The sequence below is a fragment of the Maniola jurtina genome, chromosome 2, assembly GCF_905333055.1.
Source record: "Maniola jurtina chromosome 2, ilManJurt1.1, whole genome shotgun sequence".
In the NCBI taxonomy this organism is placed as follows: domain Eukaryota; kingdom Metazoa; phylum Arthropoda; class Insecta; order Lepidoptera; family Nymphalidae; genus Maniola; species Maniola jurtina.
Window position 1 is genome coordinate 1,057,267 of NC_060030.1, and position 23,767 is coordinate 1,081,033.

At 37.4% G+C, this 23,767-nt stretch overlaps 1 protein-coding gene across 1 annotated transcript in view; it reads left to right on the top strand.

The window, feature by feature from the left end:
• The window catches only part of LOC123870709 (probable G-protein coupled receptor 158), a 121,450-nt gene that overhangs the window by 40,453 nt on the left and 57,230 nt on the right, over positions 1–23,767 (top strand). The window lies entirely within an intron of this gene.

Genomic DNA, 23,767 nt, shown 5'->3' on the forward strand with positions numbered 1-23,767 from the left:
ATACCGTCAACCCTTTTTTTGCATTTATATTACAAAATCCAGTAAAAGATTCCTTCGCGCAATAAAGTGTTGGAATTTTAATGATGACGCCTTTCATGCAGCCTTGCATTTTTCGCAGACCATTAGGTATAAAAAATTACTTGCTTTTTGCCGATTCGTGAATAGCAAGAATGCAAAATTGCATGAGGGACTGGCGTAAATATTCCGTATTATTCTGCAAAAGTCGTATTTTGCAATGACGATGTTCGTGTAGATGTCACAGGCTCACTTTTTAACGGTCGTGCAATTTATACCCTTTCACTCCCTCTAATAAAATTGCCTTGCACCATGCATTGGTGACATGACAACGATCGCTAGACCGTGGCGACAAGACCTCCAAATTGTACTGCTTATATAATATAATATATAATTGTTGTCTTACTTTTTAGGGTTCCGTACTTCAAAAGGAACAACGGAAGCCTTATAGGACCACTTTGTTGTCTGTCTGTCTGTCCGTCCGTCCGTCGTGTCTGTCAAGAAAACCTATAGGGTACTTCCCGTTGACGTAGAATCATGAATTTCGGCAGGTAGGTAGGTCTTATAGCACAAGTAAAGGAATAAATCCGAAAACCGCGAATTTGTGGTTATCATTTAAAAAAATTTAAATGTCTTTCAATTTTCAAAGTAAGATAACTATACCAAGTGGGGTATCGCATGAAAGGGCTTTACCTGTACATTCTAAAACTGATTTTCATTTATTTTTATGCTTAATAGTTTATGATTTACTGTGCAAAATGTCTAAAAAATACTCGAGTACGGAATCCTTGGTGCGCGAGTCCGACTCACACTTCTCTGGTTTTTTTTATTCTGTTCTCTCTAGATACACTATTTTTAGTATATAACAAAAATCATTCTATACAAATAAACCTGTATAGCGCAACCGCTATGCACCGCTACAAAGGAACGTGTGTTCCATACAACTATAGTTACATAATTCTTTGTCTTCTTTTTTGAATGTCAAATTACTGATGCTAGAAAGAGATGAATTGTGTCTAACTAAATTTTCACACCTATACAACATTTATTAGTAAGGCAGATACGAATTTAAAAAATTGCTCTAGAATAGTGGATTTTTTTATAAAAACCTGTAATAATATAGCAGCATTACACAGTACTAAAGTATTGCTATTAAATTGCTAGAGGCTACAAAACCAAATTACTTAATAATCTAGTTTTAGGAAATAGGAAATCTATCAAACAAGTGTTTTACAAGTTAACGGGGATTTTATTCAAGCCATTTATCAAGTTAACTGCTTTATGCTTTAGTTCCCAGTTCTAGAATTGTAGTCAAATAAATCACAGAAAACATTGCGTGACTTACTTACATACTAACATTATCAACACTAAATATCAAATTATTATTGTAATATTAGAACAAAATTAGTGACTTCATTAATTCGAGGCTCCGATCAGTGATCAGTCCGATAAGCTGTGATAGCCTAGTGGTTAGAACGTCCGCCTCCTAATCGGAGGTCGGGGGTTCGATCCCGGGCACGCACCACTAACTTTTCAGTAATGTGGGTTTTAAGCAATTAAATATCACTTGCTTTAACGGTGAAGAAGAACATCGTGAAGAAACCTGCATGTCTGAGAGTTCTCTATGTTCTCAAAGGTGTGTGAAGTCTGCCAATCCACATTGGGCCGGCGTGGCAGACTATGGCCTTAACCCTTCTCATTCTGAGAGGAGACCCGTACTCAGTAGTGGGGCGGAAATGGGTTGATCATGTTGATGATCAGTAACCCTGAGGAGATTTCAGCTTGTTGTAGCACAAGCTATTATGTCTACATGCAAGCTGCACCAGGCCAGGAGAGTAGGTATATCGTCCAGGATGTTCCAGCGAAAGGTCTTTAGAGGTCTTTAGAGTACCTAAAGCCTTTTCCTGAGGCATTTGCTTTTTGTTCAGTATTCCAGTCTGTAAGGGGACAGAACTGATGCCTATAACACGCGTGTATAACTTATTTAAGCATCAGTGACTCAACCAAATTTTTGAATGTATTTATTAATTAATGAATCAATAAATGATTATTTACTATAGGATATCCAAAGAGAGGATTACAGTACGTAGAAGCCTCACATGGACCACGTCCATCAACAAAAAATTCATTAATTTGGCACACTCTTAATTGGTTTCATTACACGCGACCATTTTCAAACTGCTGCTTGGATCACATCGATTAATCATTCCAATGGCTCAATCGATTCTCACAATGAATTAATCGGAAGCAACGAATAAATTTTGGTTTGACTGAGCTCAACACGGTGCCAGATTAATGCGTACAGCTGTAAAGGATCTAAGCTATACAATTAATTGTTAAAATTTTGATTGTTTGAATTTTACCGTTTAAAATGTGGTTTGTTGAATAATGATCGTTTTTAATTGAACTATTTGCTCGATGCAAAATTTGACTATGTAATTTTTTCTTTATTTTATTTTTATTTTTATTTTATTCGTTTATTTATGACCCTACAAATCTTTAATAAACTTGAGAGTAGTATTCTTCTGTAAATTGTCTATAGTTTTCAGGTTGCCGTATCCGAAGGGTGCCAACGGGACCCTATTACAAAGATTCCACTATCAATTCGTCTGCCCTTCCATTTGTCTGACAGTCCGTCCGTTTGTCCGTCTATTCATCCGTTTGTCTCCTCTCATGGGACCTCCCGCAGAAATGGAACTTGAGGTCTTACAGGATTTTCAAAAAACCTGAATTTACGAGGTTGAAGGTGCAGACATCATCCAGTAAATACATAAATCTTAGCATAAATCAAATATTAATTCATCCGTATCACACAAAATTCTTGCAATCAAGTATAATTGCGTAAAATTTGTGAAATGCGTCCCGGAAATATGTCCCGCTGTGAGTCGTAAATCCCGCCGACCAATTGCCGACGTCTCATTACCGTCTTTTATGGGTTTTTTAATTAATTCCCCTTGCTTTATGAACTTCAATTTTATTAATTACTGTCAAAGTATTATCCCGCAAACTACTACTAATACGGAACATTCTTCACCATATTCAAAGTTTTTAACCACTACCTACTCTTTCACTGACAGCACTGTCATATTGTGGCAGAAAAACACACAATAACGGCTACATACATGGTACATACTATGACTAATTTGAATATTTTTATCTATTGATATTTCGACTCAGTTGCTTGTGGTCACGACGGGACTTATTATTAAAATCATTATTCAAACCAACTTGTACAAGTGCGTTTGAATCGTCAAAAGAATTTGTAGTGACAAATTCTTTTCGGTTCTGAATGCTATTCTTATCGAGAAGAACCAGCAAGAAACTCGGCTCTTTTTCAAATGCTTGGCTCTCGGTGGCTCTTTTCAAATATTCAATTCACAATAATATTGTGGGTTAAGGGCGAGTCTAAAATTGACTGTCGGGTTTTATTACAAAATATTTCAGTTATTCCTACAAATAACTTCCTGACTTTCCGGACATTTTATAGATGAAACAAATTCGTGGAATTAATTCAAACAGCCCACCGCAGTGGTCAAAGTAAAATTCGTTGAACTGGTCAACTTGATTTTACTGGTTGAAATGTTGGAAATCGTTAAATTGGTTTCAGTTTTACTCAAACGGTTTTTACTAGCTTATTGAATTTGGTATAAAAAGAGTACATTTTCGGTACCTCTGTATCGTAAATCTTTCGTGTGTTACTATTATTCCAAAATTCTAGATCTATCAAAAAATACGCATCTAATTGAGACCCTATTTTTGGAAGTCAGTTAAAAACGGTAATGATTTCTTTTTTTCTAACTCAAAAATAATTTATTCAAGATCTTATGAAATAATATTTTCATATTACGGTGACTATGGTAATTACTATTTTAGTACTATTCATTTTCGTGATTTTTTAAATAAGAAATATGTAAGTACCGCCATTCAAAAAAAAATTCAAGTTAGATAAAGTAAAAACTTTGAATATTTTGAGAGATATCTCCAAAATGTTTTCTGGGAGTTTAATCTTCGGAAAGTAGCTGTGAGCTCAAGTTAGTAATAAAATACTTTCAGTTCAAATTAGTCCGCTCATCTTCTCCAATTAACTTCATGCCCTAATTTCGTCTCTGTAAGTTTTCACTTGCTTTTAAAAGCACCAACGCCGAAACTTTAAGTTCTAAAACTATAAACAGCGAAACGCGTTTTAAGTAATTACTTTAAATTATGTACATAATTAAAATGGAAGAATGTATTCTTTTAAAGAAAAAAAATATGGTTTGAAAGTGCGTTGAAGTATAAAAATTATAGTCTCTTTCTCTGTATTGTATTCCTCATTTCTGAGGGTTTGTCCTCTTTTTTGTTCATATAAGGAAAGAGTTTTAACCGACTTCAAAATAGGAGGAGTTACTCAATTTGTCAGAACTCGGAACCTATTTACAGCGATAGAATGGAATGCTCTTTATATTCTTCCGGATACTCGCGACTTATAATATGATTGCGACTCAGGTTTGACAAATTATCTAAAATAAAAGGAAAAGCTGACTGACGGAGTGACTGACTGACTGACTGATCTATAAACGCACAGCTCGAACCACTGGACAAATCAGGCTAAAATTTGGCATGCGGATAGCTAGTATGACGTAAACATCAAGGGGTAAAATAGGGGTTTGAAATTTATATAGTTCACACGGACGAAAGCTAGTGTATTAGATATTTTAGTGATTTCCAAAGTCAGACATCCTCGATGCGATGTTTATCCAGGGCAATAGATGGATATGAATTGTCAAAACTAGGTCACACGTCCTTTAGAATTAAATACTAGATTCATGAGATATAGCCCACTGACTGATAGATGGGCAGACGGACGAAGAGCGGAGACTCAGTAATAGGGTTCCGTTGGCACTCTTCGGGTATGAAACCCTAAAAACGTACAATTTTATTTTCACATTACGTTTATTAAAATCTTTTTTGTTTTTGAAAATAAATTAAAATTTTTCATGTAACCTAACAACAATAACCCATAAAATGTCCATATCTTACGGAGCAGGTATGATAATAAAAGGTAATTGCGAAGGACCAAAATAAAACAAATACTCATTTCCTTTTACAAAAGCTACCCTGAAAATTACTGTGAGTACGTACCTACTTCCTGTTCATAAAATTTGAATATAATTATAGAGACAAGAATTCCGTAGGGATAACACAGGATTTTCATAAAATAATATTTACTTTTGGTACCTCCATTTAACTCTAATTTTCATATAAAAAGTTATTCTTTGCGTTCATTTATAACCACCTTAAAAAAAGGTTAAGGTTTTCAGTTCAACGCGTATTTTTAGGGTTCTGTAAAGGGTAAAAACGGAGCCTTATTAAAGTCACTCTGCTGTCTGTCTGTCTGTCCCCGAGTCACAGGTCTCTAGCTCATCAACGAAATAAGTAGTTACAAACCTGAAATTTTAATAATCTACTTCATTTTGGGAAACTAGAGATCAAATGATCCTTCACAGAAACAAACCGACACCGACCTTTCTATTATTCTAACATAAGTAATAAATGTAAAACAGTGTTCGTTTGTTGATTCAATCAACGGAACAACGTAATTTTTAGCGTTATTCTTTAAAGAATCCCCAAGGGATTTTTTTAAATCTAATTTTAAAAATCAAAAGAATTCCCTTCAAATCTGACTCTAGATTAGGTCATAGTTTAGGTCAAGTGGATGTGATATCTATGTCTGAAAGTCAATCGTTTGCGATGTTTGCAGGTCCTTTGTCTGTGCTCCCATTCAGACCGCGGCCAAAACCGACCCCAGCTTTGTGCTGAGGTTGTATCAATAAATCTCGCCTCAAATTAATGTGCTTGATTGCTGCTAGACACTACTACTGTTTCTGTTAAAAATGTACGCACACGTGCTATAAACCTCCGATATTGTTGTAACGTTTAACGTTCAACTTCATCATCATCACCATCATCACAATTCATCACCGACCCACTTTAAAGCATCATAACATAATGAGAAGAGTGTAGGCCACAATATACTAATACCACCACACCACGCAGACCAATAATTATGGATTGGCAACATTCACACACCTTTAAAAGCGTTATGAAAATCTCTCAGGCACACAGGTTTCTGTGCGAGGTTTTTTTCACCAAGCAAATCTTCATCTTTTCTTAAACCATTCTATATTCTTAAAACTCGCATAGTTCTGAAAAGTTAGCCCGGAATTCAAAAATACTTTTAAAATTGTATTTGGATAAAAACTATTCCTATTCAATTCTATTCTATTGAAACCCGAAGCTAACGTCCTAATTACTACGGAATTACCCAGTAATATTAAAATAAAGTACCCAGTATTCATTTGAATCTAGGACCTCTTTTTTATTTCGAGTTGACAAACAGTTGCAGCAGAGAGTTATTTTCATAATTACAAAAACAAGACCGAATAAATGTTATCTGTCGCCTGAAACAATTTAATAGCAACGCTTTTGTTCAAAGCCTTTTTAATTTGCATTGCTAAAGTCGCAGGCGCTATGTACAGTTTATTAGTTTAGCAAATTAATTTAATCCTCATGTTTGCGAAGCCTTTATCATAGTTCCTGCCCTGAAGCTGGGTCGCAATTTATCATTTGATCTTTGACTTTGTGTTTCAATTAATCTTACCTTCCATTATTATCGTCTTCGGTTTCAGTTTAAACAATGGGGTGGAATTGTTTTAGTTCCTGATTTTGAAATATAAGACAAGTTTCCCCGATAACTTTCCTTTTAAAATTCGATTCAAAGGTAAGTTAGGGATGGAGCGATAATTCAAAAACTTAAACCCTTTACCCTACTCGTTGCCAACAACCGATGGACCTCCACTGATGGAACTCCACATTTATTATTCTTGTAGGGACTTCTACAGGCCACGATCTTGCATCCTGGATCCAGCAGCTTCCTGTGACTCTTCTGATGTCGACTGCCCACCTATTGGGGCTCTGTCAAGGATCAACGCTGTGCTTTCGGCGAGGTCACATCTTGTTCAGTACCTTAGAACCCCGACACCTGTCGGCCTGACTCCTGCCACCATTGGCACTTCATTTTTATCCCCATTTCTGATTTCATTACGTAGAGAAATTCTAAGAAAAATACGCACATAGATCTCTCCAATCCAATTTTCTACTTGCAACTTAAAATGCTATTATTACCCATAGATTAACCTTAACATGTACAATGTAAGTAGAGTGTAATAACGGAAAACCACATCGTTTCAGCGGTCCTTGAACGAGCAATATCGACTATAAACTTCGTACCTACCGAAGGTCCTTCAAAAACTTCATTGGAGGGGGCATTCATTAGTTTTATGCGCTTCTGGTAATATATTGTTTCACTTGGTTTTGTAATAAGGGAAGAAACAGTATTAGTACGAGTTGCGTCTCGATAACGCGACGTTGATAGTTTTCAAGCATTAAAACAATCAGTCAAAGTCAAATGTCTTTTTTCTCGTACACTCTTTTGTTTCACAAAATTTTCGGCAGTAATGCCATACATATTCTAAAAAGCGCGGCTAACTCCAAAAAGTAGTATTTGAGTTAACGCCAAAAACATGGTCAAAAACTGATGTTTCTAAATAACTATGCTTCATTGTATCGCGGTTTTTATGTAGTTTTAGTTTTATCCTACGTAGCAACTTTTTAAGCCCCTTTTTTTTGGTGATAACTCATAAATTATTTCTGTGCTTTTTATGAAAAGGTTAGCAGTGTAAATATTTGGACAAAGTTGAACTTTATTAAAAGGAAGCAATTTGGGACCTATGACTTTACTGTTTCGACAGTCGAAAATCAATTTTGTCGAAACGTAAGAACTTGTACTAATGCTACTGAAAGCGATAGATAACCGGGTTGTTTGTTTAGGGGTACAGGAATAAAACCATTAGATGCCTGTTGGGGCTATAGATTCTTACTAACTCGACGATGATTGTTTAATATAAGGCCTTTTACGACCCTCTTCGTGCCAGTAAATCGACGGTATAAGATGAATAGCTCTAGAAAATGTCACTAGGTAGCATTTAAGAATTATACATATTATATTATATATTATATTTTACATTTTAAGAATTTTTTTTATCACCCTTTGCTATGATTGTATTTTTGGTGATTTGTGTTAGGATTTTTTAAGTTTAGGATTTCTCTATCCTAAATGGGTTTTAATTTTTCTAATTTAAACCGAATTAATAGCAGAGGAATACGTAACACAAATCAGCTATTTAAATGAAAAATAAACAATTCCCAATAGGTACTTCTGTTTTAATATATAACACTAATAATAAAATATTATACGTGCTTTGTAGAGCATGGCAATATAATAACTAAGTAAATAATTTGTCAAAAGAAGCCTGTATTGAAATAAGTTTCATAAAAATTGTGGGTAAGCAAAGGTACTCAAATTAATTGCAATTTGCAAGGAAATAAATGCTCGGTTATAAATACGCTCGCGGTAAATGAATGTTTTCCTATTTTTAAATCAGTTCGGAACTGTGGAACTGATTGCCGCAATGGGCGGCGGTTTACCTTTGTCGACGTGGATTGGAGTGAAATCGGTTAGAATGGCTCGTTTTATACACGTACCTATTTAAAACTTATAAAGGTGCCTGGTACCACAGCTGGTACTACGTACGTAAAGGTGCATGTACAGATTTGCTGGAATTTTGACGTCTATTAATTATTATTATATGAACAGAGCATTTTTGTTACTTTACTCGTGATGGCTTATGGCTAACAAGAGTAATGCATGCCAATTTCAGCTCGATCCGTCTAGTAGTTTGAGCTGTGCGTTGATAGATCAGTCAGTCAGTCATCTTTTCTTTTTACATATTCAGACTAGTTGACCCGCCCCGGATGCGATCGAAAGGAATTTTCGAACATTATCAAATAATGTTCTCGAAGTATTACCATACCGTAGATTTATTTGGGACCGCAAAATTTCCTATGTCGAAACAAGTTTGGCGGTGAAGTTCCCCGGGGAGGACTTGCAATAACTTGTTACCACATGATTTAACAACCGGAACTTTGAACGCAACTTGTTCAACTTGTACCGAACAGCTTATTGCGAGAAGTGAACTTTCCTGGAATGCGCGACGAATAGGAAATGTCCTGATATCTAAGTGAAAAATATTGGAAGTTTTTCTAGCGTTGTCACATTTTTTTGGCCCACATTTAAAGCCGACTGACACGCGCGCACAAACTTGCTTGTGACGCACACGTGAATCCGTAGACGTACGCACACTGCACGCATTACGTCTTCGCGAACGTTCACGCCACGCAAGCGGTATGCCATGTCTCATACAGTTCCATATATTACAACGCAATGGTACGCGCTACGTCTACGCTTATGCCACGAATACGCGGCCTGTGTGACCTACTATACCTACCTAATATAATAGGTAGGTATACCTAAGTAGGTATATTAGCTTATGCCCGCGACTTCGTCCGCGTGGATTACACGAATTTCAAACCCCTATTTTACCTCTTCGAGATTGAATTTTCAACAACAGACAGACGGACGGACGCGCAGCGAAGGCTTAGTGATAGGTCCCGTTGGCACCCTTCAGTACGGAACTCTAAAAAATGTATGATTTATGATATTTTTTATTAAGTAGGTTGGTATTAAAGTATTTTTTGTATTGTTACAGGTAAGCTCGGTGTAACTTAATTATTCACATTCAGGGAGCTCCACGCATAAAAAGAAGCAAGTCTAAAAAGTTAATAACCAGTATAAACACTTATTTTGTAAAACCAAGGGACGCATAACATAGCTTTAGAAGACGTTGAAGTCTGCCTTTTTTGCTCCAAGGTACCTCAACTTTTATAACTCTTTGTTTTGTAACTTAGCTGTGTAAGTTATATCTACTTAGGTAATAAAAAGTTATTTGTTTATAATTCCCTATTTGCTTATTTTATTTCTCGTTAAACTTTCTTTGCGCAAGTATAACTATCTACCTCCTGTTTTACTGACTCCTAGTATTAGTCAAGTAAGTACGTAAATTAAGTAAGGTGTAGTTTGCGATGGGTCGACATGGCAATCGGAGTGGGTTTCCCCGCACACCCCGATTGCCATGTCGATCTGGCGCCATTTATAGGTACTACGGAACCCTAAAAACCCTGCGGTCTTTGCCTGTAACCGCTATACTACTCAAGGGATACACAGTTAAGAATTTGACCCTTTCTTGTGTAACGCATTATTCGCAAGACTAGTGCCCTGGGATGAAACGAAGGCTAAAAACCACTCAAAACAGTTAGTAATGGATTTGTGTTACAACTTCATTCAGAGGTAGGTAGGTACCATAATAACTTCCTACCCTAATTCTGTTCACTCAGTGATTCGGTTTGAAAAGTGACCGATTATAATCCATACTTCTATCGAAAAGCTAGCAAACAGACAGACACACTTTCGCATTTATAATATTGAATAGGTATGGATACGAAAGTCTGTCTGCTGGCTGTGTCTGCCATCACAGCCTATCCGTTTTGCCGATTTTGACGTTTGGTAGAGGGGTACCTCGCAACCTACATAAGCTTATTTATCCCGGAAAATCAAAGAGTTCTCACAAGATTTTTCAAGGTTTATCTGTCTCAAGTCTCAAGAGTCAGGACCCAGGTTGTACGTTGACATTTCAGTGAGTCAGTTCCCAACTAAAAAAGGGGTTATTCGAAATTCACCCAGTGCAAAATAGGGGCAGGCCCACCTTTATAATAATTAAATTATACCTACTTATCAAAGCTTTACACAATTGCAAAGAAAACTGGTCTAACAACATAATAACAATATAATCTAATAACATAATGGTGAATAAAATAAAAATCCATAGCTTGGACTTAAGAGGGGTCTCTTCGTCACTCGCTCCATACAAACGTAGTTCCAATTTAATTTGAATATTAAGCAATGAAATTTCATCCATCCATCATGTCCATGAAATTTTACAGACATATTCTAGAAACTGATATCTATGCCTGCGGTTTTCCAGATTTCTGTTAAAATATTTGGTTTCAAAGTTACGCGGTCTTAAAAATTCACATATAAATCTTTGAGCCCTGTTATTTTAAAACTACCTACATATTTTTAGAAAATCTAAAACACCACAGGCACACATATTAGTTTCCAGAATGTCTGCAAAATTTCATGGACTTTGGTTGTTTAATATTCAGATGAAATTGGAACTACGATTGTATGGAGTAAGTGACGGAGAGAGCCCTGTTAACGGATTTTTTAATCCTACAAAAGCATGCAAGCAAAAACTATTTATATTTCCTACATTTCATTTCATAATAAATCACTCACAGTAATAAAGTTTCCATTTTATGAATGGTCCAGTAAATACCTGATTGCTTGTTATTTAATTACTAGCTGATGCCCGCAGCTTCGCCCGCGTGGATTGGTCAGATCCCCTGCAGCATCAGGATTGAGGAGTTGGACTCCAAATTTTTTATGAAACAATGTCGCAAAGTTCCTCTATCGATTAAAAAAGAAATGACGCAAATCGGTTCAGAAATCTCGGAGATTTCGGTGTACATAGGTAGAAAAACACAACTCCCTTTTTGAAAGTCTGTTAAAAAAGTAGCCTATGTTACTCCCTGGTCAATTCTCTACTTGTCTGTGAAAATCCCGTCAAAATCGGTTCAGCCGTTAATTAGCCGAAGATTAGCCTTTTCAAACAGACAGACAGACAGACAGACAGACAGACAGACAGAAAGACAGACAGACAGACAGACAAAATTTTTAAAAACGTGTGATTCAGTTATAGTATCGTTCAAATAACCATATGACCTTAATATACGGCAGTTATTTCGAAATTACAGACAGACACTCCAATTTTATTTATTAGTATAGATACAGTGCCTATACAGCTGAAGTGGGAATAGGCGAGGCACATAGTTCGAAAAGCCGATAGACTTTGGGGTCCCAAGGTGCTGAAATGGCGGCCTTGCACAGGAAAGCGCAGCGTTGGAAGACCCTCCACTAGGTGGGTGGACGACATCAGGCGAGTTGCAGGGAGCCGCTGGATTCAGGCGGCGCAAGACTGTGGCGTGTGGAAGTCCCTACAAGAGACTTATGTCCAGCAGTGGACGTCTTTCGGTTGTCGATGATGATATACAGAATTACGTAGGTATACATATTATTATACCTTACAGAGTATATATACGGATTTCCAATGCTGAAATAATATAGTTTACAAGTGTAAATTAAAAATTTATAACACCCCCGACAAGTGAAGGTTACAGTAACTAGAAAAGAGTGGATAACTTTCAAACGGCTGAACCAATTTTCTTGGATTATAGCTAAGAACACTCTCGATCAATCCAATCCACCTTTCAAACAAAAAATAAATAATTGAAATCGGTTCATTAGTTTAGGAGCTACGATGCCACAGACATCTACACAGGTACACAGATACACGTCAAACTTATAACACCCCTCTTTTTGGGTCGGGGTTTAAAAATAAAACCGATTAAAATCGACCCTAGGGCGTAGAGTTCAAGCGTTTCTTTAAGAACTTTCAAAGGGGTTATCGGATCTACCGGGGAACCAAGACCCGGCAGTTAGACCTTGACCAAAGAATTAGTTTGACCATCCAAAGAGGTAATACTGCCGCCATCTTGGGAACTATGCTATGCTTAGATAGAATCGGTAAGGTTTTAGGTTCAATTTAATTTAAGTTTATATTACTATATGTAAAAATCGTCCGTCCGTCCGCGTCGCTAAGACGTCTAACTCCTATACGGGAGCGCAGGGTTTCGATTCCAGGCACAGAGTTGTGTGTTTTTAACCCGCGACCCAAAAACAGGGGTGTTATAAGTTTGACGTGTGTATCTGTGTATCCGTCTGTGGTATCGTACCTCCTAAACTAATGAACCGATTTTAATTTAATTTTTTTGTTTGAAAGGTGGCTTGATCGAGAGTGTTCTTAGCTACAATTCAAGAAAATCAGTTCAGCCGTTTGAAAGTTTTCCACTCTTTTCTAGTTACCTTCACTTGTCGAGGGTGTTAAGTATAATTTTTTAATTTACACTTGTAATCAATTCAATACTCACTTCACTTGCTATTTTTGAAGGAAAATATCGTGAGGAAACCTGTATGTCTGAGAGTTCTCTGTAATGTGCTCAAAAGTGTGTAGAGTCTCTGCCATTCCGCAGTTAGCCAGTGTGGTAGGCTTTTGCCTAAATCCTTCTTACTCTAAGAGGACCCGTCACCCATATGATGATGATGGGTTGATGATGATCTAGAACCCAAAATCGTGAAACCAGTATAAAAATATTAATTTAAAACCGGAGGCTTTCATTTTATTATTTGCGTAACAGTTATTTATGACTGTGGTTATGGTTAGCCGCAATTTTAAACCACTTTTTATGGATCCTATAATATTGTACCTATTTGAATTGTGTACTAAGTAATATAATATTATTATCATATTATACGTAGTGGTATTTAGATTGTACGCCAATTATTCTTACATAAATGCACAAACTAATAAAGAATTTCTGTGTCGCAAAGATTCAATGATGGAAAAGGTGTATTTTTTCAACCATTGAGTGAATCTAAAACCAATAAACGCCAAAAAAGGTTCACGGAATCGCAACCTGTTTCAGTAATTCGCCGAATAAGTAACCCGGAACGATAGCCCGTCTGCCCGGATCGTAGGGAGGGCTTGAATAAATTCCCGTGTTAACGTATTTATTGGCCAGTGAGGGAATTTATTTGAGGAAAGTTCTGGTTCTATTTACGTGTAGTTCTGTCAGTAAATTGGGACACACTTTTGTGATCGGATTTTGGATTTCGTGTACTTACAGTTCCACGCTATTGAATTTTCATTTTTAACCGACTTCGAAAAAAGGAGGAGGTTCTCAATTCGTCGGAATCTTTTTTTTTTTATTCTAAGACGCCTGGACCGATTTGGAAATTATTTTTTTGTTGAAGCATCGTAGCTCCTAAACTAATGAACTGATTTTAATTTAGTTATTTTTATTTGAAAGGTGGCTTGATCGAGAGTGTTTTTAGCTATAATCCAAGAAAATTGGTTTAGCCGTTTGAAAGTTATCAACTCTTTTCTAGTTACTGTAACCTTCACTTGTCGGAGGTGTTATAAATAATTTACACTTGTAACTAAAAGTACAGTACTAGCTTGCGTCCCAGGGACGGGTACATAAGGAGTCAGGCGCGAGTTTGTTTATTTATTTATTGTATTTACATTATTCTTACAACTTGTGGTTCCTATTTTTGAATGAGCATATAATGTTAGAAATGCGCCTTCTACGCTTTGTCGTTCGCTGTCTATTTCAAAACCTAAAATTAGTCAAAAGCCAAGTAGGATTTCCTAAACAATTAGTATTCACTTCATCGCCAAACACTGTTAAACCTTTATTATTTGTTCAGTGAAATTAGGCACCCATTCTCTCTCAGGCTGTTTAATATTTTTACAGTGTACGATATAAGAGGCAGTATTTTACGTTCAGACATGACACTTATCATTGAGAAACCAGTGAATAATAGCTGCCCGTAAATATTACATGAGACCCATGAGCTTAAGGAATACATACATGTAATTTAAGTGTGTAATTCTGTGGGTGCTCCCGTAACAAATAAAATAAAGAGCATCCTCGGATTAGCCTCCGCGGTCCATCCGTCCGTCCGCCTGTCTGTCAGCGGGCTGTATCTCGTGAACCATAATAGATAGAGTAGAAATTTTCACTGAGTGCGTATTTTTATACTGCCGCTTTAAAAGAACGAAAAATTAAATTATTAAAAATGCCCGCCATGAAAATAAATAAATTAAAAATTGTTGTATGATGGTTACGGAACCCTTCGTGTGCGAGTCTGACTCGCCTTTGTCGATTTTTGTTGATAATGGGTCACGTGAGCGCGAGTCTTCAGTCAGAATATTTTTGATTCACGCTTATCATGTTTAAAAGATATTCTGAATATTTTTTCAAAATTAAAATATGCCTCTGTTATTCCTAAAACGACTGGGACACACTATCAGACGGACTGGACGAAACTTATAAATACTTTTAGATTCTTTATCTACTATAATATTATATCGTATCGCTAGCACGTCGTTGACGGCTGTTGTAAAGTGCCTTTTAGAAGCTAATATTATTCAAGTATTCTGCCAACAAATCAAAACAGAACAATTATCTCTCATCGAGCTCGGTGATAATATAAATTATTGTTTCTGCCGCGGATAGCAATTTAGAACGAACTTCATTAATACTTCGTTAAGAATTTTTAATTATATTATTGTACAGGAATCGAGATTGAAATTAATAATACAGACAGTAATAATATTTTAGTTAGTTAGTTAGGTTGTTGTCGTTAACCGAAAGACACCACTGTCTGCTACGCATAAAGGTCATAGCTCGTTTACACGACACCGTTCCAACACAAGACACGCACGGCTCCGCCTCATATCGGAGTGGCCGCTAGTTGTCCACGCGTTGACAGCTAGCAGAAAGCTCGATGTCCACGCGATGACTGCTTGTAGTACGGCGTCTCCCTACTGCGCACGTACAACTTGCTCGAGTGGCCCGCACGCTGTAGACGCGTGGGCCGCTCGCTTGAAGCGCGTAGTACGCGAGACGTCAACCATCGAGTGGCTAGATTACAGCAAGCTCGCTTGCTGCGCGTTGTTTGCAATTGTATGCTGTCACTGTAAAATGTATGTACAGAGTACGACTTTAAGCTCATATTTGAATGTTTATTCTTTTACCTGACTTGGACTCGCGTAGCTTTAGTTTTAAGTTAACGTAATTAATTATCACCACTTCATCATTTGTTTGACAATCAGAAAGTGTACAGTACCCAATTTGAATAAATGGCTTTGACTTTTGGACTTTACCGTGCGGGATCTGTGTCGTGTAAATGAGCTACAACCTTTAGGCCAAGCTAAACGTAGGGTCGTGTGGCGAACCGTCACAAGTTAGCGGAACTAACGGTTTCTGAAGCACCCTCCAAGCCTCTCGAGGTCTCGACGAGAGCGCCGAGCTCAAGGCTGCCTGATCGATGATAAATACTTTGTGGCCGTTAGAACGAATCGATCTCTTTATGCTACCTAGGTATATCATAATACTAGCTGATGCCCGCTACTTCATTTAGGTTTTTAAGAATCCTATGGGACTCTTTGAATTTCTGGGATAACAAGTAGATATAGCAAGTATAGTTATAGTAGTATAGTTTATTTTCGCTTAAAATATAGCTTAGCTACGAGTTTTTTTTTTTTTTTTTTTGGTTACATAGCAAGATTGAGATTCCTACCTTCTGCACTAGGAAATACCTGTATTGCAGAAGGTAGGAATACAAAGTTTAAAGTTTTCTTAATTAATTTCTAATATTCAAACTAGGCTAAAATTATAACTTAACTAGGCTAAAATAAAGTTAAGTTACCTACCTAGCTTTTTTTTTTGTTCGGATAGGTACACTTTCGACTGCGTTCTCACCTGGTAGAGTAAGATGATGCGGAAACGGGCTAACTAGGAAAGGGTAGGCAGTTTCATTAAACTCATACTCCTTATTGGCTTCGACGCGGCATCGTACCGGAACGCTAAATCGCTTGGCGGTACGCCTTTGCCAACTTGTGTTCCGTCATCAGCGGGGGGTTGGAACTTCGCGAGGTTTTTAGTCGGTAGGAGTCCGACATAACCACTGTGCTCCCCTGTGGTCGGTGGTATCCATGACGAATTTTCCTCACGAGAACAAAAAAAGGGGAACAAAGATAGATTCCAAATTTCAGCTTAATCCATCCTGTAGTTTTTGCGTGAAAGAGTAACAAACATCCATCCATACAAACTTTCACGTTTTTAATATTAGTGGGATTCAACGACAATATCAACTCGAAGGAATTCTAAATTGTTCTACAAATAAGTGGAACAGTGACAGAAGTAACTATTTTCAAACACTTTGAAACCGTCTATTTCCGTAACGTAAGCCCTCCCATTTCCTACCGTCTGTTTATTTGTACGATAAGTTTTGCCAATTTCCCTCCCATACAGGCGAAAGCTTTTGAAAAGGTTCATTTTAATATTGTGATTAATAACATGAGACCTTTATTAATAGAAAAACTAACGCGAACTACCCGCGACTTCGTCCGCGTAGACCGCACAAATTTCAAACCCCTATTTTACTCCCTTAGGCTGTATTGAGAAAAATCTTTTCTTAGGGATGTCTACGTCATAATAGCTATCTGCATATCAAACAGTCCGATCCGTCCAGTAGTTGAGCTATGCGTTGATAAATCAATCAGTCAGTCAGCTTTTTAACCCCCGACCCAAAAAGAGGGGTGTTAGAAGTTTGACGTGTATATCTGTCTGTGGCACCGTAGCGCCTAAACTAATGAACCGATTTTAATTTAGTATTTTTATAAATTTTTAATTTACACTTGTAGTAACTAGGTGATGCCCGCTACGTCGTCAGCGTGGATTCATGTTTAGGATCTTTCCTTTTCAGGGGTACATTGCAGCCAAATCGATGGAGTCATTGTTGTGTAAAGGAAAATGAAACATCCAAGCATCCTAACTTCACATTTACAAAATTATACTTAACATTTACTCAAAAATCTGTTTATTATGAAATCGAAAAAGAAAACTGGAATTTGACCTTTTCAATCAATCCGTCTCTGTTATGGGGGGTGCCATGGGAGGTGCCGAACTCAATAAATTCCCGCAGCAAACAACAGAGCATTACAATAGGATGATTGAGCTGCTGTCGATGGTCTTTTCATAACACCCTGCATCCAACATTGACGGACCGGGATCAATTCATCTTGTAGATAAACGATGGTTTCGACAATAATGGAGAACTGAATCAACTTCTTTTTTAAATTTATTATCAACATACAGAAAAAAACCGGCCAAGTGCGAGTCAGACTCGCGCACCGAGGGTTCCGTACTTGGGTATTTTTTTCCGATATTTTGCACGATAAATCAAAGACTAATATTATTCATAAAAATAAATAAAAATCTGTTTTAGAATGTACAGGTAAAGCCCTTTCATATGATACCCCACTTGGTATAGTTATTTATAGGATGTAACCATGTTACCAGATAGAACCACAACTACACAGTTTTCGGATTTTTCCCTTCCAAATTTCATGATTCTAGGTCAACGGGAAGTACCTTACAGGTTTCTTGACAGACACGATAGACAGACAGACAGACAACAAAGTGATTCTATAAGGGTTCCTTTTTTCCTTTAGAAGTTCACAGTAAAGGTAATCTTTACTAAGCTTCAACTTCGTAAAATAACAAGTTAGTTAAGTGATTAGGTATTTTCAAGGCTGCAAAGGCACGATATACCTACATTTATGTCGATTGTTAAGTCATAGTCGTGCGTGTTAGTGCTATAAGAGTACTTAAGTGCCTAATGAGGGCTGTGGTATTGAAACAGCAAACTGAAAATCAAACACCCACAATATTTTTTCAAGGTTTTATTTTACCGTGTCCGCGTGATTAATATGTCGTCGTATCGTACGAATAACGCCACAACGGTCGGAGTGGCGTTTTATTTTTGAAATCTACTCTGAATTACACATCATCCAAACTCATAAAAGTTTAAAAAAATTGATTTTAGTGCCTAGAAATTAGCGTTTGAAAATAAGCCACAATCGTACATGTGGAAAGGTCCTACGAAAATAGCCACCATAGGCGCAGTGTCAGACATCAGACAGCTCATGCGCGAAAGGCCACAAGCGCCACTCTGTCACTTATCGTCGGATCAGTGTGGACGTCATATAATATGTTTGAAATATGTGCCCTTATAACTCGTTAAATATTTAGGTATTTCATTTAGGTGTAATTATTCAGTCTACACTACACTTAAAGGTTTGCACAACTCCATGGAATAATGCCACTATAGCATTTGTGGCTGTTTTCATAAGAGCTTTCAATACTTTTCATTTTCTGATCAAAAAGGACATAACCGCACTTATGACCCGGTAGCAACGATTCGATTCCTTGGAATAAAGTCCTTGGAGACAATTTTAATTCTTACAATTGAAGAAAAGCCCAATAATCCCTTTTTATAATAACTCTAAACCCCTTTACCAACATTGTAAACTACAAGATTGCTTAGATGTTCAAACGCAAAAATGCTCCTCTTGAAAAGTAGGCCCTTTGTATCAGTGTCGATATTCGTAAGATACGACGATATATACCCATGGCAAAATTATAGGTTCTATCTCAGGGTTCCTCGTCTACTGCGGATCCCTAAAAAAGCAGTAGCTTTTTTCTGCTTAATTGTGAATGATGTAAATTGCCTCCGTAAATTCTTTACGTATGTATTTTCAAGTCGTTAACGTTAACGCTCGCATCGTTAACTCTATTTGAATAAATGGTGTGATTATAGATATTAACATAAATATTATAATTCATAAATAGTAGTTTTATAATATCATAAATAGTTACATATTATTATTTTTCTGATGCAGTTTAATTATTTCTTTTTTTAATTGTACTTTTGATAGGATTTTGAATAGGTAGGATTTTTAAAAACAATAACCTAAAAATAGTGTAAGACCTTTCTATTAAATGTATATAAACAAGCCATTGTATTCTTACGGGCTGATAACCGTGGCGACCTAGCCTAAACAAATATAAATAGACGTCTTCTATCAAAGGGATTTACTGAACTGCGCTAATTCTTCAGGGATCTCTCGGGGCATTAAGATAAGTTACAATCTTCAAAGATGGCTGCCCTACGTCCACATCGCTACGGTCATTGGCGGAGCTTTGCCCTTTTTACCCGACTACAAAATCAAAGCCAAAAAGAAAACTTATGATTTTAGCAGTCTTGTGTGTACCAAACTTGTACCTCAGTACCCAACTTCATATAAATCGATGGGCCTTTATAAGAATCCTGCGGGAACTTTTTGATTTTCCGGGTTAAAAAGTAGCCTATATTCTTCCCCGGGACGTAAGCTATCTCTGTACCTTTCATCAAAATCGATTAAATGCTGGGCCATCAAAAGGTAGCAGACAGACAGACGCACTTTCGCATTTATATTATTAGTATGGATATTGGATAGTCGGGTTTTAGTTTTGAACGAAAATGTTGTACAAATAAAAACTTTTTCAAAAGGTCGCCGTATTGGTGAAATTGGAGAGACAAGCCACAGCCTCGTTAGGTATTCAAAAGATCCGTCTCGCCTGTACGAACGAGACACGTGACATTTTACAACACAACGTCACATAGGTAGGTATAGATTTGTACCGAAGCTTTTAGTGAAATTATCCCAGACTCCGCCACCGTTAGGGATGATTTATGCTAGACCGTGCCAGGCCCGAGCCGTGCCCCGTTCGAGGCACGTGCGATCCACGGATTGCAATTTTGTATGAAGAAACGTAACACGGACGAGACTCGGAAGACTGGGACATGGCACGGACGGCCATACATTTTTCGATTTGAGTGTCTTGGACGTGGCTTTATCTAGCATAAATCATCCCTTAAAAGCCGTGGTAGCCTAGTGGTTAAAATATCCGTCTCTTATTCGGGAGGATTGAGTCCGGGCACGCACCTCACTTTTCGGAAATTAGACACACTTGCTTAGACCAACTTAGTGCTTACGTCATCTCTGCGGAACTCCAGGCTTTCCAACGATTTCCCAGGCGCTTGCCTAGAAGCCTTCAGGCTCAAAAGATGCCTATTCACTCTTGTCTTCAAGTTATACTGTTAAAATATCATTGTCATTGGTTAGGGCACTAATATTTTATGACTTAGAAAAAATTGTAATCTGCATGAATCCGTAACATCAAACAAGTGTAAAATAATTTTTTATAAATTTATTATCACGACAAGTGAAGGTTACAGTAACTAGAAAAGAGCTGATAACTTTCAAACGGCTGAACCGATTTTCTTGGATTATAGCTAAGAACACTCTCGATCAAGCCACCTTTCAAACAAAAAAACTAAATTAAAATCGGTTCATTAGTTTAGGAGCTACGTATGCCACAGACAGACACTCTTTTTGGCTCAGGGGTTAAGAAGAACTAATAAGGTACTTAACGTAAGTACTTGGGAAGAGTTGTACCGTTTGCGGTTAGGTTGGTATTTAGTTATAGTTACCTACTCATTATCTAGTCTTTCTGTTGGCTGTCCACTCATCATAGTAAGGCTTCTAGACTTAAACGACCACCGCAAAGCTATTTTGACATTTTAATTCCGACAGTAACTGCAGACTTTGGGGGATTATGAAATGTTAGGTTATGGTTGATATTCTATGGACGCCATTTATTTATACACGCAAATAATATTGTATTAATATTTTTTGTAATAATTGCCAAAGGAGTGCCATATTATTGTAAAAAAGATGATGGCCGCGACTCTGTCGGGTACGCGACAGGTCGAAATGACTATCGGGGCATGAGGCGGCGCGACACCCCGCTTGCCATCTCGACCTGTCGTGTAATATTACAAATGTCAAAGTTTAGATGTAGGTTACTCTTTCACGCCATAATGATTGACAGTACTGATTTAGCTGGGAATGGAGACAACTTATACCCTGCATTAACAGATAGGCTACATTTTATCTCAGAAAATCAAAGAGTTCCCACAGGGTTTTCACAAACCTAAATCCACGCGGACGAAGTCGCAGGCATCATTTAGTGGTAAATAAGTTAAGGTCGAAAATACAGCGAAACACTTCGAGAACAAGTGTAAATTAAAAATTTATAACACCCCCGACGATCCAAAGTATTTGAGTTTTCCAAAACATCATTTTCAAATAAATAATTATGTATTTAGGCAACGTCCTTGACAGCTTGACATTTGTCTATTGACATAATATTATGAACCTAACGGTTATCTAACCTTCTTTTCTACAAGAAAACTAGAAAAGAGCTGATAACTCTTAAACGGCTGAACCAATTTTTTTAGATTATAGCTAAGAACACTCTCGATCAAGCCACCTTTCAAACAAAAAAAACTAAATTAAAATCGGTTCATTCGTTTAGGCGCTACGATGCCACAGACAGATACACAGACACACAGATACACAGATACACACGTCAAACTTATAACACCCCTCTTTTTGGGTCGGGGGTTAAAAAGGTACGTAGCGCCCCGGCCGCCGTTTGGCTCGTCTTGGCGGGGGCACTGCCGTGCCCCCTGATCTGAATATATGCTGCGTAGGTAAACCTGCACTATTGTGCAACGTACACCGTTAGAGATTGTAGGATCATTGTTGAAAATGATTTATGTTACTGCCCACCCAAACCTACCCTTTTCAGGTCAGTGAGCTATCTACCTTGAACGTCTCGTCTGGTATATATGCCCCCCTCTTGTGGGAACTAGGGGGGGTTGAGGGTGGATTTTCGTTTCACACTCGACTGGATATGCGTGTCGATTGCGAACTGAGCGATAAGGCAGGCGGTTCCTATTCTGTTTCGGCTGTAGAGTCTAGTACGGTAGAGAAGAGAGAGAGAGAGAGTTAAGGTACAGTAGAGTACAGTGGAGTACAGTAGATTACAGTAGAGTATACAGTGCTAGCTGATTGATTTAACCTGCAGCTCGCTCCAGCAATGCGCGGGACTTCAATTACCTATACTTACATGGCATAATATTGTATCTATACTAATAAATAAAATTGGAGTGTCTGTCTGTAATTTCGAAATAACTACCTCATATTAAGCTCATATGGTTATTTGAACGATACCATAACTGAATCACACGTTTTTAAAATTTTTGTCTGTCTGTCTGTCTGTCTGTCTGTCTGTCTGTCTGTCTGTCTGTCTGTCTGTCTGTTTGAAAAGGCTAATCTTTGGAACGGCTGAACCGATTTTGACGGGACTTTCACAGGCAAGTAGAGGATTGACCAGGGCGTAAAATAGGCTACTTTTTTAACCGACTTTCAAAAAGGGAGTTGTGTTTTTCTACCTATGTACACCGAAATCTCCGAGATTTCTGAACCGATTTGCGTCATTTCTTTTTTAATCGATAGAGGAACTTTGCGACATTGTTTCATAAAAAATTTGGATTCCAACTCCTCAATCCTGATGCTGCAGGGGATCTGACCAATCCACGCGGGCGAAGCTGCGGGCATCAGCTAGTATCAAATATTTGAAAAGAGCAACCGCCGAGCTGCCGCCGAGTTTCTTGCTGGTTCTCCTCAGTAGGGAGGCATTTCGAACGAGTGGTAACATTTGACGATTCAAGATTGTAAAAGTTTAATTGAATAAAAAATATTTTTATTTTGATTAATTTTTTATAAATGACTTCATCCATGAAGGAATCAATGTATTTAAAAATAGATACCCCGAGGGGAATCTTTGATTTTTCAGGACAAAAGCCTTTGTCATGTTCATGGCAGTAATTTAATTAATTAATTAATTTTTATTATTTGTTTTTATAGTGGCAATAGAAAGACATATTATTCTGTAAAAAATTAACTCTTAACATTAACAATAGGTACCTATTACGGTTCACGAGATACTGCCCGCTGACAGACAGATGAACGGACGGACAGACGGACAGCGGTGTCTTAGTAATAGGGTTCCGTTGGCACACTTTGGGTACAGTATAAAAAGCGAAAGAAAAAGTTATATTTAACTTAGGAGCAGCTGCACAGTTTCATGTTACAGGAAATTAAAATCTCTCTTCTACTGAGGTTCTGAAAAGTCTGAGTAAAAAACTTCCAATAGATATATATCAAACAAAAATATTTTGTCTCTTTCAGTGTAGCAGGATTATGGTAAAGTGTAGTAAATTATAATATTTGTGGTCACATCATACAAAAATTTTTTTAATGGATCCACGAAA